The sequence below is a fragment of the Neofelis nebulosa genome, chromosome 14, assembly GCF_028018385.1.
Source record: "Neofelis nebulosa isolate mNeoNeb1 chromosome 14, mNeoNeb1.pri, whole genome shotgun sequence".
Taxonomy (NCBI): domain Eukaryota; kingdom Metazoa; phylum Chordata; class Mammalia; order Carnivora; family Felidae; genus Neofelis; species Neofelis nebulosa.
In genome coordinates this window covers 298,653-317,343 of record NC_080795.1, presented here as the reverse complement: position 1 = coordinate 317,343, position 18,691 = coordinate 298,653, and the positions used below count along the sequence as shown (strand labels likewise).

The 18,691-nt window shown below is 35.8% G+C and overlaps 1 protein-coding gene and 1 long non-coding RNA gene across 7 annotated transcripts in view; one reads left to right on the top strand and one right to left on the bottom strand.

Moving 5' to 3' along the window:
- Window positions 1-1,323, top strand: part of LOC131494292 (uncharacterized) — a 57,343-nt gene extending 56,020 nt beyond the window's left edge. For both annotated transcript variants that reach the window (XR_009253294.1, XR_009253295.1), the window contains exon 4: window positions 547-1,323. This is a non-coding gene — a long non-coding RNA (uncharacterized LOC131494292). The remainder of the gene's footprint in view (window positions 1-546) is intronic.
- The window catches only part of SPIDR (scaffold protein involved in DNA repair), a 504,687-nt gene that overhangs the window by 362,153 nt on the left and 123,843 nt on the right, over window positions 1-18,691 (bottom strand). For 2 of the 5 annotated variants that reach the window (XM_058698532.1, XM_058698533.1), the window contains exon 1: window positions 136-386. The exons of the other annotated variants lie outside the window; for them this stretch is intronic. The gene's annotated coding sequence lies outside the window, so the exon portion shown is untranslated. Of the gene's footprint in view, window positions 1-135; window positions 387-18,691 lie in introns of those variants that run through there. 5 annotated transcript variants of the gene reach the window in all.

Genomic DNA, 18,691 nt, shown 5'->3' with positions numbered 1-18,691 from the left:
GCAATGAAATGGAGCACCAGATTCCTACTGCCTGTCTTCTGGGAGAGCCAGTCTCTCCATTCCTGTAAAACAGAGTAATGAACCACTCCACCCTCTTTCAAACAGTTTTACATATATGCATACGTATATACATACAATATGGTATGAAAGTCAATCCTGATCACACTGTTATGGCTTGTTACTGAGGATCCATTTTTTTGGAGCAGGAAGGGTCCCTGGGAGGATAAGGCTAGTGGTATATTCCAGAATGAGAACCACCATTCATGACATATTTTTGAGGCACAAAAGATATACGCAAAACACAATGACTGTATTTTCTTCAGAGAAGGGATGATCTCCACCCTAAATTACAGAACATTTATAAACTCTATAGGGCATAATGTTACGTGATCAAAATCTCAAGTTTACCTACAGTGGTTACGGTCTAGGAAAATAGGAAAAATAATTAAAACAAATGCATACCCCACCCTCATCACTACAGAAAATATGAGACATAAAATCACTATCCTGTATTTATCACCTCTCTTTTCATTTTTGCCCCTGTAGGTGTACCCAAAAAGAAAGGCTCTCTCAGGCTCCGTTACAAAGTACTCTGGTACACAAAACTAGGACTTGGGACTCCTAAACAGCCTTGACCTGTGGTGCTTTTCAAAGAAGAGAAGTTGTTGAGGTTTGGAACTAATAGAATGTCCCAACAGAGTGGGACAGAAGTGATAGTGCTATGGTTAATAATATAAAATAGAACCACACTAAAATTTATAGAAGGTCTGAAACCTCTGTGGCTAATTCTCATCACCAGATATCTATGAAATCCCAGTCATACTAGACTTAGTATCTTAAAATGAAAATAAATTACACAAACATGTTACCGCTAATTATCTCCAGCTATACACTATAGTAAGCTTATTATGATTATGAATTAACAATACAGAAAAAATTCAATAAGATAGGTGTGTGCATCCTACATTGTAACTTCTAAATGTAAACATCTATGGGCAGGACAAAAACCCACAAAAAAGAAAGGAACACAAAATCTTTAAAATTTTCCCACTGATCCATCAACTGATGAATGGATAAAGAAATTGTGGTTTATATACACAATGGAATACTATGTGGCAATGAGAAAGAATGAAATATGGCCTTTTGTAGCAACGTGGATGGAACTGGAGAGTGTGATGCTAAGTGAAATAAGCCATACAGAGAAAGACAGATACCATATGGTTTCACTCTTATGTGGATCCTGAGAAACTTAACAGAAACCCATGGGGGAGGGGAAGAAAAAAAAAAAAAAAAGAGGTTAGAGTGGGAGAGAGCCAAAGCATAAGAGACTGTCAGAAACTGAGAACAAACTGAGGGTTGATGGGGGGTGGGAGGGAGGGGAGGGTGGGTGATGGGTATTGAGGAGGGCACCTTTTGGGATGAGCACTGGGTGTTGTATGGAAACCAATTTGACAATAAACTTCATATATTGAAAAAAAATTTTTTTCCCACTGAATATAAGGATCAAAATGTGAGTGCTCTTGACCTGAGAAATTGTTATCAGACAGTCTAAACCAATGCCACTCCATGTTTAGAGACAACTACAGACAGGGGGAAAAAAGTGATTTTATTTAATCATTTTCATTTCATAAGACTGTTGGGGCTGGGGGTGGGTATAGGGAGTTCTAAGCCTCAAATCTTAATGTTGATTGATTAAATTAAGAACATTTGTGTTAGGTCCTGTCTCCTGCCACCACAGGAAAATGGGCCAAACTCAGGAGTAATTGCACACTGTAAAGCTATCATTTTATTTGTTTCATTTTTTAATATTTATTGTGCACTCACTGTAGGCAACTTGCCAAGTCCTCAAAAATACAAAGCTTTACAACACACAACTTCACCATCAAGGACTATAGAGATGTATTAACTATAAAAACAATTCTGTGGAAACAAGTGGGAGAGAACAGTAATTTGGGTGAGAAAAAGATTACACTGGAGGGTTTGGGATGGATATTTCAGCATAAGCAAAGATTCAAAGATGTCAATATATGATCCTCAAAAGAATCCCCTATCCCTTAGCCCCCATGCCTGGAGCTATCTTTTACCTCTGTCTCTTCTATTTCTATTTTTGCCACTTCATACTTTGAGCTTATTCAACTCCTTCACCTCTAGTTCACCCACCTTTCTACCCGCTACAACTTTTCTGGGGAGCATTTTAGGAAAGCTACTTTGTATTTTAATGCTTTCAATTTAAAGCTATCACTTTTGATATACAATTATTTTGGGGAAACGTAAGATATTCTCTCAATATTTATGTCTTTAAAATTAAAAACATAAAAAAGGTCTGGCAAAAGCCCAATTTACTTGTCAACAGATTTGTTAAGTAAGGGTGGCAACTCGTCACTTCTTTTGGAGAACAAAGATTATCAGAATAAAACACATGTAAGTCACATGTATTTTAGTGACTAAATACACACAAATCTGCTTAAACCACAGATAAATATATTTATATTGAATGTTCTGTAATGTCATTTACTCACTTTCATGCACCTTTAAAACTCTGTATCAACACATAAGAGATCTTTCTTTTCTTTCTCTTTACTTCCTCCTCATTTCCTTCCCCATTTTTTTCAGAATTCCAAATTCCAGACTGCAAATTTCCTTCTTATAAGTGAAAAACAAAATAAAAGCACATATATATGGAAATGTGTTTGAGGCTCAATTTGCATTCCTTCTTAGACGTTCAGCTCAATAAAATAAAAGAACCAGAAATTGTATGGTAAGAAAGAAATGCTATCTTGATACTACAGAAAGAATGTAATCCATAACCACCGTGAAATGATGAAGAAAAAATAAAAGAAATTTGACTTAAGCAAATTTCCTCCTTCTCTTGACCTTCCTAAACCCCTCAACTTCGGTCATTCTTTCAGGTAGATACCCTAGAACCAAGTGGGATGTCTTGAAAAACTACCAGATATACACTGAGCAGAACACAGCACTGTCTCCCACACAGGCAAGATAAGCACAGCCAGTTTTGACACATAGCGAGGGAATGGGTGTTAGGACATGGAACCATGGTGGATGATTTTCCCTCCCTTAGATCCAAATAGCAAAATGTGCCAAGGGCCAGAAATTTGGATGGAAGAGTCTAAGTAAAAGATGAAGATAGAAAATTTAATGTGTCTCTTAGAAGCTTGGTTGATAAATTCATACTTTCCCCCCTATTCCTTAATTTCCTATTTATTTAAGAATTCAAAACCTTTTACATGAGCACTCAACTTAAACTGACTAGTAGAACACAGGAGATGCTTCTTCTTTTATGATCTAATTCAAAGATTCCATCCGTTGTTCTCATCTGCCCCTTACCAGCAGAGTAATATGCCAGGCAAGTTTTTAACTTGGGATATAGCCATGTTATCCAAGAGGCAAAATGAAGACAGTAATACTCATCTCAACAGGGTCACTGTGAAAACTGAATGACAAAATAGACGTAAAATAGATTCTGCAGCACGCTTACACAAAATATAAGTTTTTAAAACTGAAGTTTAGCATCCAAAATTTTCTAGGGCTTTATGCTGCTGCCCACGACAAATGTGTTGTTTGTTCAGTAATGTTTTTCATCAAAAAATTTTTTTCTGGAAATATAAGTTATACAGATCATAATCACACATTCAACCCACGGGATACGTTAGCTTTGTTAATGAGCAGTCTACTTAAAATTTAATTATTACATAAAACCCTGTAATAGGTTTTCAAATCACTGAGCCATGTGATCATGCATGCTTATTACACACTCATTTCTTTAACTATTTTTCCTAATTGGGTACAGAATCTTTTTCCAGTTAATTTTTCTCATGGTTGAAAATTCTTATTATATCAGGATGCATATTTTAAGTATTCTCAATTGTGTATTGATGGACACTCAGAAGAAGCTGTCACTAAATGACAAATTATGTGCCCATGATAGCAACTTCAATCCCTTTACTTTGTAAAGTAAGGGATCATCCTCATTACAGGCATAAAATTATGATAAAAGTAGAGAAATTTAAAGGAATATAGAATAAAAAATATAATATCACCAATTCTATTTCCATAAGACTTGAATATTTAGGTACATTTAGTTATGTATGCTTTCACCATGTATGTAGGTATTTAACTCATGAGTATATAAGTCTTAAAAAAATCACTGCCACTATCGATCTGCAAGCCTTGCCTCTACCTCACTTATTTATTCACTTATCCATGACGATGCTAGGCCATAAGAAACCTGCAGCCTAGCTGGGAAGAAAGGCAGGTAGAGCAATGATCACTGGAAGCTATGACAAAGTGCACTGTGGAAGCAGGAAGAGTACTAGGGTGATGAAATACCCAAATCCTAACTCTCAACTAACAACTACACTGTGTCTCATAAGGAAGGAGAGGAAGGCAGTAATATACTCTTTCCAATATTTACCACTCTAAGATTTTCTGAGAAATTCGCGCATATTCAATCTACATAAAAAATATTTAATGTTGTTCGGAGGTACTTAAAAGTACAATAAATGACTATTTTTGCCAAAGGAAGACTTAACGGGCAAAAAAATTTCTTCTATTCAAGCTTCACTGGAAGCCCAGCCAACATAACCCATTGCAAAACAATGCCCCAAAGAAATGTTCATTTTATAGCTTTTTGATAACATGTTTGGTTTTAAATACTTAATATGTGTCTGTAAAAGTATATGTTTATGATTTATTTGCTTTATGTATTTTTTATACTATAGAATAGGTTCCCAGACCTAACTGTTCCATCATTACAACTCTGACCTATGACCATTACCCACTGACTAGCCAGGTTATGATGAGTACACAGTGAGCAGCTGAGGACAGGCATCCTGCCAGATTTTAGAAAAGCATTAATGAATAAGAAAGACAGTGATTAATCACAAAAAAAGAAACATTATCAGACATTAGCGAAGAAATCACATATTCCAACAGACACTAAGGCCTTCTTTAAAACCTTCATCAGTATCCACACAAACTAATCACCTTGGTTACATGTTGCAATGAATAGGAAAAAAGTTATCTTCTGATGATCTAATGAGCTAGTTATACGGCAAGATATGTTTGTTCACTCATTTACACATATGCAAATTAAATATTTGGGGAAAAAATTAGATTAAATATGTATAATTTTCGTGCAAAACTGTTCTAATCTTTAGCTTCCTATATACTTACTGCATACTGAACACAACAGAGTGAATGCATTTCTGTGATTGGAAAACAGATAGTAAATGAGAAAAATAATGAGAAAGAACCATTCCTTCCAATAAATGAAGAAATGAATAAAATACTTTTAATATATCTTGATGATATACATCTGTTATCAGGCACTGCATTTTTCCTGCTTCTTAATCCACCTTTCCTAATTTTTAATTCATATATGTGACTGAGAAAAGCACTTTCTGAATATATGTTTTCTTCGGTGGTAAAACCGAATACCTTAAATGACACAGCAGAGTCCATATAGTGTGTAGTATATACTTGTCTGGTATGGTTAGGTGAGTCGTGGTATTTCAGTGCTATCAGTATCAAGCACTGTTTGCAATCTGAAGTCTTAAAACAAAAAAACCATATCCCTGAAAAATAAAACAATTCTCCAGATTCACCTAACATGCAAAGACAAGAGGAGCATTCCTCACTCTGTTCAGAACCTACATTGAAACTTATCTGAATGAACTTGGCCCTGGCTGGCAGCAAGACAGCAATTTTCATCACTGAATGACTTAACAGAACACTGTGTTCCTGACACAGGCACACACAAAAAAAAGGTGCTGAGATCCATGCATGCTAAAAAGAACCTCAGCTTACATTTTAAATATAATTTTTTAAATATAATTTAACTTTTAAATATAATCATAAAATTATGATTTTTAAATTCATAAATTTTTAAATATAATCATAAAAGATACTTAAATATGATTAGCAATTTTCAGTGTTTGGTACGTATTTATTTCAGGTAACTGTTTTATCCTTACTCCATTTGGGTCACTTTCAGTGTTTCCCTGGACAATCACTGGAACCCTCCCCCAACCACAACGAACCCATGCTCTGGCCTTCCTCCTGCACTTCATCCTCTAATAACGTACCTGGAAAATTCCAAAGCACACTGAGCTGGCATATTAGGGAGGGACAGCAAGTAAATCCAGAAACAATGTATTGAGTCACTTCCGCAAAAAGCCCTGCAGAAAGATGTGGGCCACAGTTCTTTCTCTCACGCGATGTAGTCAAAACAGGTAAGAGTAGTAAAGTTACGTCATTCCCAAACAGGTTATGTTAAATCACCTGCAAAGGCAAGATGCAACTGAAACACAATTTGGCAGGGAGTCTATACACTTTCTCTGTGAAAAAAAAAATTAGTCTTTTTCTTTAATTTTTGCCATCCTCCTTTTCTCCTGCTCCAAAATCCAGCTCTCCAAAAATGCCATCCAGTATACCACTAGGATAGCTGACTCTCATCCTTGGCTAAAAGCAGTCCACACTCACCTCATACTTTGGGGGAAAGCTACCCATGTCCTAGTGTGTTCAGAGTGAACAAGACTGAAACCACAAAACTGTCAGCAGTCTACACGAAGTAACTAACAAAATGACAAACGTTTGGTTTTTTTCACCCTTAAACAACTTAGTTTTCAGTCTTACTTCTTTACTACTTCTACAGGCCTCAGACCTGTGTAATTAACACATATTTGGAGGGAAAATATTTCAAAGTCATACAAATATATCCTGTTTCTCATTAATTTTAACACTCATTGATGGATCTTGCCTTCAGCAATTATTACTGTCATAAACTAAAGGATGATTTTCTATTTCCTTCATTCCTTCTACATTTGTTGGAATTCTTCTCTAAGGAAAAGCTGGGTTTTTTTACTGTTAATTTATCCAATCATGTACCTGTATCAATATGTATTCATGGATATTTATTTTATTTTGTGGGTTATAATCCAATATTATCATTCTTTATTTCATTGCTCCAATCATTCCAGCTTTGGCCCCACAAAACACTTTCAGATTAAATGGCTCCTTTGGATCTTCCCCTCCCAACGTTTTCTGAACACTTCCTTATTTCCTGATAATACAAGATGTGTCAGGCATTTTTTATATTTTCTCTGCCATGGTCACAGCTCCATTTTACCAAGGAGCCCTCGTTTGATTCACTGGAGTATGCTTTTGGAATCCAAGAGCTAGGCACTAAGTGTGCTTGTTGCTCACTGCTTCTACGCCCCCTCAGTGGACAGACATAGGAAAGTAAGCATACATTTATTTGTACATTGCTTGCTTAAATATGTCTACCTGTACGTATATAGGTATATGTGTGTGTATATAAAGCACATAAGTTCACACTGATAGACTGAACTCCAATACAGCACCACAGAATTCATTTTAGTATTTCCCATTGCTTATCTGTAACTTCATTCTTCCCTGGCTCTCAATTTCTACATTGTGATATATATTTACTTATTTGTTCAAACAACAGTACATATGCAACGTGCTTTCAAAACTGCTAAGCCATGAAGCTATGAGAAACAAATTTACCAACTAGAATAACATGCTTGTATATAGTTTTTTGTCTTTAGCCTTATAGAATTTCACCCAAGACTGCTTTACAAAGTTACTTAGGTAAGCTTCCTTTTCCTCAAACCCTTCAGTGAAGTTATATCATCTACTACAGTCCATATCTGTCTTGAGTTCCCCCTGACATACCCCTTATTTCATTGATTTATTTAAATGTGCATAGAGTAAAATTCACTCTTTGGGGTGCATAGTTCTGTAGGTTTTAACAAAAGTATGTGTCCACTGTTACAGCACATAAAGGACAGTTCCCTAAAAGCTCATGTTGCCCCTTTGCCATCAATCCCTTAGTCTAACCTTTGTCAAACACTGATCTGTTTTCTATCATGACAAAATTATAATATACTTGGTTCTGACTTCTTTCACTTAGCAAAATACATTTAAGATTCATCCACATTGTTGCATGGATCAATAGGTTTTGTTTTTTTGTTTTTGTTTTTGTTTTTTTTGGTTTTGTTTTCTTTTAACTGAGAATATTCCATTGGCTGAAGGACTTCTGGGCTAATTCCAGTTTGGGGAAGCTATGAGCAAAATTGCTCTGAACTTCCATGTTCAAGATTTTGTGAGAACCTAAGTTTTCAGTTCATCCGGGTAAATGCTTAGAATAAAGACTGCTGGGTCATATGGTGAGTATGTCCTTAACATGTATGTGTGTATGTGTTTATTTATTTGAAATGTTTGACATATAACATCATTAAATTTAAGATATACATGTTAATTTGATACATTTATGTACTGTAATGTAACTGTCATTGTAGCAATAGTTAGTACCTCTACTAAATCCCACACTTATAATTTCTTCTTTTTGTCATAGGAATAATCAAGATGTTAGTCACTTAGTAAGTTGATGATTATAATACAATATGGTTGTCTATTCACTAAACTGTGCATTAGATCTCCAGGCCTTATTTTTGATCTAGTTACAAGTCTGTACCTTTACACATGTCTCCTATTCCTCCATACTCCAGCTCCTGGTAACTACCATTTCACTCTGTTTTTATGAGTTTAGTTTTTTTAGATTCCACATATAGGTACTATCACGCAGTATTTGTATTTTTCTATCTGACTCATCTCACAGGCACAACGTCCTCAAGATCAATCCATGTTTTGACAAATGGCAACATGTCCTTATTTCTTGTGGTTGAATAATATTCCATTGCATATATGATACCACATCCTCTTTATCCATTAAACTGTTTCATGGGTTAAGTTGTTTTCCATCTTGGCTACTGTGAATGCTTGAAGTAAACACTGGAGTGCAAATCTCTCTGATATTCTGTTTTCATGTCCTCTGGGTGTATACCTAGAAGTGGAATTATTGGCGCATATAGATTAATTTTAACTCTTTGAGGAATCTCCACATTGCTTTCCACAGTGGATGAAATAATTTACATTCCCATCAACAGTGTACAATGGCTCCCTTTTCTACACATCCTCACCAACACTTGTTATCTCTCATCTTTTTGATGACACCTATTCTAACAGGTGTGAGGCAATAGCTCATTGCGCTATTTGATTTGCATTTTCCTGATGATTAGTATTCTTGGGCATCTTTTCATTACTTGTTAGCCATTTGAATGTCTTCTTTACTTGGAAAAATGTCTCTTTACTTCCTCTGCCCATCTTTTAAATCTAATTGGTTTCTGTTGTTGTTATTCTTGAGCTGTAGGAGTTATTTTTATATTTTGGATATTGGCCCTTATCTGATGTGATTTGCAAATATTTTCTCCCATTCTGTAGGTAGCCTTTTCATTATGTTTAGTATTTCTTTTGCTGTGCTAAAACTTTTAAGTTTGAAGTAGTTCCAATTATTGATTTTTGCCCTCGTTATTTGTGCTTTTGGTGATATAGCCAAAAAATTGTTGCCAACCAATGCTTCTTCCCTGTATTTTCTTCAAAAAGTTTTATGGTATCAGGTCTTTTTTTTTTTTTTTAATATTTATTCATTTTTGAGAGACAGAGACTGAGTGGGGTTAGAGAGAGGGAGACACAGAATCATAAGCAGGCTCCAGGCTCCAAGCTGTCAGCACAGAGCCCGATGCAGGGCTCAAACTCACGGAGATCATGACCTGCGCCAAAGCCCAACGCTCAACCAACTGAGCCACCCAGGTGCCCCTGGTATCAGGTCTTATATGTAAGTCTTTGATCTATTTCAAGTTAATTTTTGTGAGAAGACAGGGATTCAATTTCATTTTTCAGCATGTGGCTATCCAGTTTTCCCAAATCTGTAAAAGAAACTATCCTTTCACCATTAGGTATTCTTGGCTCCCTTATGGAATATTAGTTGACTTATCTAATTATGGCCTCTCCATTCTGTTCCATTGGTATGTACCTATATTTATGCTAATACCATAGTGTTTTAATTACTAAATGTTTCTAGTATAGTTTGAGATCAGGAAGTGTTTTGTTCCAACAGTTTTTTGGTTGTGTCTTTGGGATTTTCTACACATAAAAATAATGTCATCTGCAAATAATGACAAATTTACCTCCTCCTTTTCAATTTGGATGCTGTTTATTTCTTTGTGTTGCCTAACTGCTCTAGCTAGGGCTTCCAGTACTATACTGAATAACAGTGGTAAAAACTGTCTTCATCCTAACATTGGAGCTTTTCACCACTCAGTATGATGTTAGTTGTGGGCTTGCTGGCCTTTATTATACTGAGGTATGTTCCCTTTATACATACTTTGTTGGGAGTTTTTATCATAAATGATGTTGTATTTTGTGAAATGCTTTTTCTGCATCTACTGAGATGATTGTCTGATTTTTGTCTTTCATTTCATTATTGATTTACTAATTTGCATATGTTGAACTATCCTTCCATCCTAGGGATAAATCCCACTTCGTCAAGATGTACAATCTTTTTAATGTGTTTCTGAATTTAGTTTGCTGTATTTTGTTGAGAATTTTTACATCTACACTTATCAGGGATATTGGTTCATAACTTTTTTATATTGTCCATATCTGGCTTAGTGTTAGGGTAATGCTTGTCCTCACAGAATAACGTTGGAAGCATCCTTTCCTCTTCAATTTTTTGGAAGAGTTTTAGTAGGTTTGGCATTAATTCTTTTAAATGTTTGGTAGAATTTGCCAGTGAAGCTATCTGGCCCTAAGGTTTTCTGTGTTGTGAAATTTTTGATTATGGCTGTAATCTCTTTATTTGTTATTGGTCTGTTCAGATTTTCCATTTCTTCCTGATTCAGTCTTGGTAGGTTTGCTGAGACATATCAGTTTCTTCTAGGCTATCTGATTTCTGTCATATAATCATTCATAGTAGTCTCTTAAGACCTTAGTTATTTCCTTTTTTATTTAAAAACATTTTTTTACTGTTTGTTTATTTTTGAGAGAGGGAGAGACAGAGCACAAGTGGGGGAGGGGCAGAGAGAGAGGGAGATACAGAATCTAAAGCAGGCTCCAGGTTCTGAGCTGTCAGCACAGAGCCTGACGTGGGGCTTGAACCATGATCTGAGCTGAAGTCAACTGCTCAACTGACTGAGCCACCCAGGTGCCCCAGGACCTTAGTATTTCCGTAGTATCAGTTATGTAATGCTCCCAATTTCACTTCTAATTTTATTTACATGCATACCTCATTATATTGCACTGCATTTTATTGCACTTCACAGATACTGCATTTTTTAAAGATTGAAGGTCTGTGGCAATCCTCTGTCAAGCATCTATTGGCACCATTTTTCCAAAAGCATTTGCTCACTTCATATCTTTGTGTCACATTTTAGTAATTCTCACAAATTCAACCTTTCTCATTAGTTATAGTTTTTACAGTGATCTATAATACTGATTATGACTCACTGAAAGCTCACATAATGATTAGCAACTTTTAGCAATAAAGCATTTTTAAATTAAGGTATGTACAGTTATTTTAGACATAATGCTATTTATTGCACATTACACTGCCAGTATACTGCAAACATAACGTTTACATAAATGTCTTGAGAAATCAGAAAACTCATTTGACTCACTTAATGGCAATATTGGTTTTATTGCGGTGGTCTAGAACCAACGTTGCAATACCTCTGAGGTATATCTTTATTTCAGTCTTCTCCTTTTCTTACTCTAGCTTAAGTTTTGTCAATTTTATCTTTTCACAGAACCAGCTCCTTAGTTTCACTGGTCCTTTCAATTATTTTTCTGACCTTTATCTCATTTATTTCTGCCATGCTATTTATTTTTCCTTCCTTCTGCTAACTTTGGCTTAATTTGTTTTTATCTAGTTCTTTGAGGTACAAAATTAGGTTGTTTATTTGAGATCCTTCTAATATTTAACATATGCACGTTGCCATAAACTTTTATTTCAGAACTGCTTTTGTAGCATCCTACAGGTATTGGTGGTTGTGTTTCTATTTTCATTTATTTTGAGATAATTTTTTTGGTTTCTTCTTTCACTCACTGGTTGTTCAAAAGTGTGTTTAGTTTCAACATATTTGTAGACTTTCAAACTTTTCTCTTGTCAATTTCTAGTTTCTTTCCAATGTTGTCTGAAAAAATAATTTGTATGATTTCGGTCTTCTTAAATTTGCTAAGACTTGTTTTGTGTCCTGTCATTATGATCTTAAAGAATGTTATGTGCACTTGTGGGGACTGTGCATTCTGTTGCTGTTGGGTGAAATGTTCTTTACATGCCTGTTAAGTCCATTTGGTCTAAAGTATGTTTCAATTCCAATGTTTTCTTGTTGATTTTCTGTCTGGATGATGTATTCATTGTTAAAAGTTAGTGAAGCCCCGACTATTATTGTATTGTTGTTTATTTCTCCCCTCCAATCCGTTAGTATTTGCTTAATATATTTAGGTGCTTTGAGGCTGGGAGGATATAAAATTATACCTTATATAACGAAACTTTCATTGTGATAAAATGTCCTTTGTCTCATTATCATTTTTGGCTTTAAATATATTTTGTCTGAGAGAAGTTTGGCTACTCCACTTTCTTTGATTTCCACTTGCATGGAATATCTTCTTGCATTCCTTCACTTTGAGCTTATGCGTGTCTTCAGAGCTGAAAAGAGTCTCTTATAGGCAGCAAATGGTTGGGTCTTGTTTTTTGTTTTGTTTTGTTTTTTACTCTTCCAGCCACTCTGTTCCATTTGATTGGTGAATTCAATCCATTTACATGTAGAATGATTACTGATACATCAAGAATTACTACTACCATCTAATTGTTTCCTTTCTGGTTGCCTTATAGCTCCATTTGTTCTTTCTCCCTCTGTAACTTTGTAAATTGGTGGCATGCTCTGTCCCCCACCTCTGGTGGGTTTTGTTTGTTTGTTTGTTTTTTGGTTTATGTTTTGTGAATCCACTCTTAGATTGTTGCTTTGTGGTTACCATGAGGTTTACATAGAACCTCTCAAAATAAAACAGTCCAGTTTATGCTGAAAGCAACATATCTTCACTTGCTCATAAAATCTTCACCCTTTTATTCCTCCCCTTTCATATTTTTGATGTCACAATTTACCTCTTTTTATACTGTGCATTTGTTAACAAATTATAGTTAACTGTAGTTATTTTTAAGACTCTTTGCCTTTAATTTTATACTATAGTTAAGTTGTTAATACATTAACCTATTACAGTATTGGAATTTTCTAATCTGACTATATTTTCATCTTTACTAGTATGTTGTATACTTTCATATATTTTCTTGTTGAGTATCTTTTTTATTCCATTGGAAGAGCTCCTTTCAGCTTTTAAGGCAGTTCTAGTGGTGATGAACTCCCTCAGCTTTTGTTTCTCTGAGAAAGTCTTTATCTTTCATATCTGAAGGATAACTTTACTAGATAGAGTACTGGTGGCTGTGAATTTTTGTCTTTCATCACTTCGAATATGTCAGTCCTCTCTCTTGGCCTTCATGGTTTCTGCTGACATATCTACTGATAACCTAACAGGGATTCCTTTGTAGATTATACTCTTTCCCCCTACTTCTCCCCAGCTGGCTTTAGTAGGCTTTATCTTTGATTTTTAGTAGTTTCATTACGATATGTCTTGGAGAAGGTCTTTTGGCATTAATAATCTATTAGCTTCTTGAACTTAGATGTTCAAGTCTTCCCCCAAGCTTGCGAAGTTCTCAGCTATTATTTCCTTAATTAAATGTCTACCCCCTTCTTCTCATCTCCTTCTGGAATCCTAATTATTTTGATGTTTGCCTTTTGATTGAGTCCCATAAAATCACACAGGCTTTCTTCATTCATTTTCATTCTTTTCTCTTTGTTCTCTTCTAACTAGTTCTTACTAAATTCCTACCCTATAATTCCTTTATTCAATTTTCCATTTGCTCTACTTTATTACAGACACTAGTTATTGTATTGTCCACCTCATTCACAGAGTTCTTCAGCTCCAGAATTGGCTATTGGTTCTTCTTTATGGTTTCTACCTCTTTTGTAATGAGTTCATTTCTTCTTCCTAATGTCATTGAATGGTCTTTCTGAGTTTTCTTGTACCTTGCTGAATTTCTTCAATACAATTATTTTTAATTCTTTATAAACTAGGTTATAGTATTTTGTATGTTTGGGTTCAGTTAGAAAATTATTGATATCTGGCACAAAAAACAGACACTCAGATCAATGGAAGAGAATACAGAACCCATAAATGGACCCACAAACGTATGGCCAACTAATCTTTGACAAAGCAGGAAAGAATATCCAATGGAATAAAGACAGTCTCTTCAGCAAGTAGTGCTGGGAAAACTGGACAGCAACATGCAGAAAAATGAACCTGGACCATTTTCTTACACCATACACAAAAATAAACTCAAAATGGATGAAAGACCTCAATGTAAGACAAAAGCCATCAAAATCCTTGAGGAGAAAGCAGGCAAAAACCTCTTTGATCTTGGCCACAGCAACTTCTTATTCAACACATCTCCAGAAGTAAGGGAAACAAAAGCAAAAATGAACTATTGGGACCTCATCAAAATAAAAGGCTTCTGCACAGCAAAGGAAACAATCAGCAAAACTAAAAGGCAACTGATGGAATGGGAGAAGATATTTGCAAACAACCTATCAGATAAAGGGTTACTATCTAAAATCTATGAAGAACTTATCAAACTGAACACCCAAAAACCAAATAATCCAGTGAAGAAATGGACAAAAGACATGAATAGACACTTCTCCAAAGAAGACATCCAGATGGCCAACCGACACATAAAAGAAAAAAATGCTCAACCTCAGTCATTATCAGGGAAAAACAAATCAAAACCACAATGAGATACCACCTCACACCTGTCAGAATGACTAACATTAACAACTCAGGCAACAACAGAAGTTGGCGAGGATGTGGAGAAAGAGGATCTCTTCTGCACTGCTGGTGGCAATGCAAATTGGTGCAGCCACTCTGGAAAACAGTATGGAGGTCCCTCAAAAAATTAAAAATAGAACTACCTTACGACACAGCAACTGCACTACCAGGTATTTATCCAAGGGATACAGGTGTGCTGTTTCAAAGGGGCACATGCACCCCAATGTTTATAGCAGCACTACAACAATAGCCAATATATGGAAAGAGCTCAAATGTCTATTGATGGATGAATGGATAAAGAAAATATGATATATATATATATATATATATATATATATATATATATACATACATATATATTTACATATATATACACACACACATACACACACACACACACACACATACAAACAATGGAGTATTATCTGGCAATCAAAAAGAATGAAATCTTGCCATTTGCAACTACATGGATAGAACTAGAGGGTATTATGCTGAGTGAAATTAGTCAGAGAAAGACAAATTTATGACTTCACTCAAAGAGGACTTTAAGACACAGAACAGATGAACACAAGGGAACAGAGGCAAAAATAATATAAAAACAGGGAGGGGACAAAACATAAGAGACTCTTAAATATGGAGAACAAACAGAGGGTTACTGGAGAGGTTGTGGGAGGGGGGATGAGCTAAATGGGTAAGGGGCATTAAGGAATCTACCCCTGAAATCATTGTGGCACTATATGCTAACTAACTTGGATGTAAATTAAAAAAATAAAATTTTTAAAAATTAAAAATTTAAAAATTTAAAAATATAAAAATAAATAAAATACATTGGAAAAAAGAAAATTAATGACATCTGGTGATTACATATATCCCCCCCTTTTTTTTCAGTACCTTATATTTTTGTGTTGCTGTTTTCACACTCTAAGTATCTTTATTGGGGGAGGTAACTGGCTGGCTCAGTCTTGACCTTGGGGATGATAGTTTGAGCCTCATGTTGGGTGTAGAGACTACTAAAAAATAAAATCTGAAAAAAAAAATTTCAATAAATAAATAAAATAAAGTGTCTTTGTTGGTTATCTTTAGATTAGGTTTCTGTTTCTTGGTGTTGCTTCACTGGGGTTTCCTGGATTTATCATGGATAGATCTACTCCACTCTTCTTGCTCCCTCTTGTGGCCGAATTTCTAACTTTTGTGTTTCCTCCAGTTCTTATAACTCAGCAGCCTGGCTGCAAGAAATCTCTTTATTTTTCAGAAGGCAGTGCTATAGCCCAAATTTGCGGTTTCCCCCCCTGCCCACTAACCCTGGTTGATTTTTCTGATACCTGCTCTCTTTTTTTTAATGTTTATTTATTTTTGAGACAGAAACAGAGAGACAGAGCATGAGTGGGGGAGGGGCAGAGAGAAAGGGAGACACAGAATCTGCAGCAGGCTCTAGGCTCTGAGCTGTCAGCACAGAGCCCAATGTGGGGCTTGAACCCGCGAACCGTGAGATCATGACCTGAGCCGAAGTCGGACGCTCAACCGACTGAGCCCCCCAGGCACCCCTGATACCTGCTGTTATTGCCACACTTACAAGTACATTTTAAAGAGTTGGCTGCATAGTTGGGGAAGGTGTGGGTTTAGCACTCAGGGCACTGGGGGTGACTGTGTGCCTGGTGGGGAGACCCTCAAGTGGAATACTTCATAAAAGCTGGTGGGGAATTCCCACTGAAGTACTGAAGCAAATAACAAGAACTACGTTCATTGAATACTCTGTGATATTCTTACCTGCTTCCTTCTCTTTCTCCTCCCTCCCCCCTCACCATGGAGGTCCTGCCTCAAAGTAAGGGTGCCTGTATAGAGAAATGGGTTTAACTGGCTGCAACACACACAACTGGGATAGCTGTGTATTCACTCACCATTTCACACCACCTCTACATAAGTCTCCACTTCCAGACAGCTTACCAGTGTCACCTTGAGGAGAGAGGAGGCTCTGGCAGAGTACCTGTCCTTTGCATGCAAACTTGTCTCTATACAGCTCTGACACTGTGCTGGAATGTCCTCTCAAGCAGACAAAATTTCTACAAATGTTTTTTTGCTCATGGGTATCTGCCTAGGTAAGCAGTCTCCAGATTTTTTCCCTGGCCAGGCAAGTCAGAATGGGGCACATGCACTGACTATCTTAGATCCATAGTCCTTATGGAGGTCTTGTTTATTTTCAGATGCACAGGTGGGCTAGAAATCTCCCAGGGCCCTGGGCATGGGTGCTGGAGGCACTTGTGCTTGTGAATGGATGTCTAGTTACCTGTTAAAATAATTTGTTAAAATTATTTTGTTAAAAGTAAGGAAGAATGACCCATACGCCCATGGTGCTGACATTACTCATTAATATATCCTTAACTTTGTAAGAAACTGCCATAGTGTTTTCCAATATAGCTGTATGACTTTGTATTCCCAAAAGCAATGTATGAGCACTCCAGTAACTCCTCAGTCTCATCAGCATTATGTGTTGTCAGTTTTTCTGGTTTTTATTGGTTTTTCAGCCATTCTAACACATGTGTTGTAGCAAGTGTATTTTACATATATGAATCTTATATCTCATATATGAATCACATATATGAATCTTATATCTTGTTTTCTCCTAGAGAATCAGAAGTTCAGATAACACTGTATCAGCATTCCTATGAGGCAACAACCAGTTAGAACTACTGCTACCTTTATATAAACATATTCTTTCCATTATATCACAACCCTACCACTCCCAATTGTCTATGTCAGTCTGCTTCACATATTCAAGTTATCTGTCTGATCTGCATAGCCACCTGAGTTTGAGACCCACATACAAGTATTGGTGGAAGTCTAGTGTGCCACACCCAGCCAAACCCCCAAAACTTAAATCCACATACTCAGGTCCCTTCACAATCTTGTCCCAAACCACTTTTATAATTTCATCTTGTAAGATCTCCATCCTAGAATCTTATACTCTAGCTTGCAATGATACTTAAATATACTTCTCAATCCCTAACTCTTATGCCTCTGAATCCCATATTTCCTACTTTATGAAATCTTGCTCAGTCTTCAAATCTAACTCTGTTTCCTCTCTGAATTCACCTAGTTTCTTAACATTTCTTTTGATGGCTGGGACCTTAATAAGAATCAATTTATTAAAAGAGTTATTTCTCAAATGCTATACAATTGCTTTCAAATTTAAACTTTCACTTAAACCAGTAATCCTCAACCATAATATGATGTAGGATGTGGTCAACAGCAGTGAAGTAATGTAAGATACAGCCATTATTAATATAGTTCAAAGGTTTATTTAAGAAATTAGAATAGAATCACATCACATATTCTCCCTTACATTCCAACAGGCTTTCTTGAGTAACAAAGTCAGGCATGAATTATTAGCTAGTACCAGGAACGCACATAACTTTGAAAGTATGGTACATAAATTATATTAAGTGTTATCCTTCATATGTATCAAATTTAAAAAGTAGTTTAGAACCACCACTCTTAGCCATTATACTATAAACATTTCCACAAGTAATCCATTTCCATTCAGAGTTTCTTCTTGGGAATATGTAAATTCTCTTTGTTATAATTTACTTAATCTCTCTTCATTCAAATTTCATTCTTTAAGATGGGGATGATAATAATAGCAAAGTTCCTGGATTATTATTAAAAATAATAATAATAATAATAATAATAATAATAATATACATGAAATGACCTAGCAGAGTGTTTGCTACAGACAGATTAAATATGTAATAAATGTACTAGGAGCATTTTATTTTCCCTCCACTTCATCAATTCATTGATTCAGTCAACATTTGCTGAGTGTCTACCACATGTCAATCTCTGTGCTGGTTTCAAGAATGACAAATAAAACAAG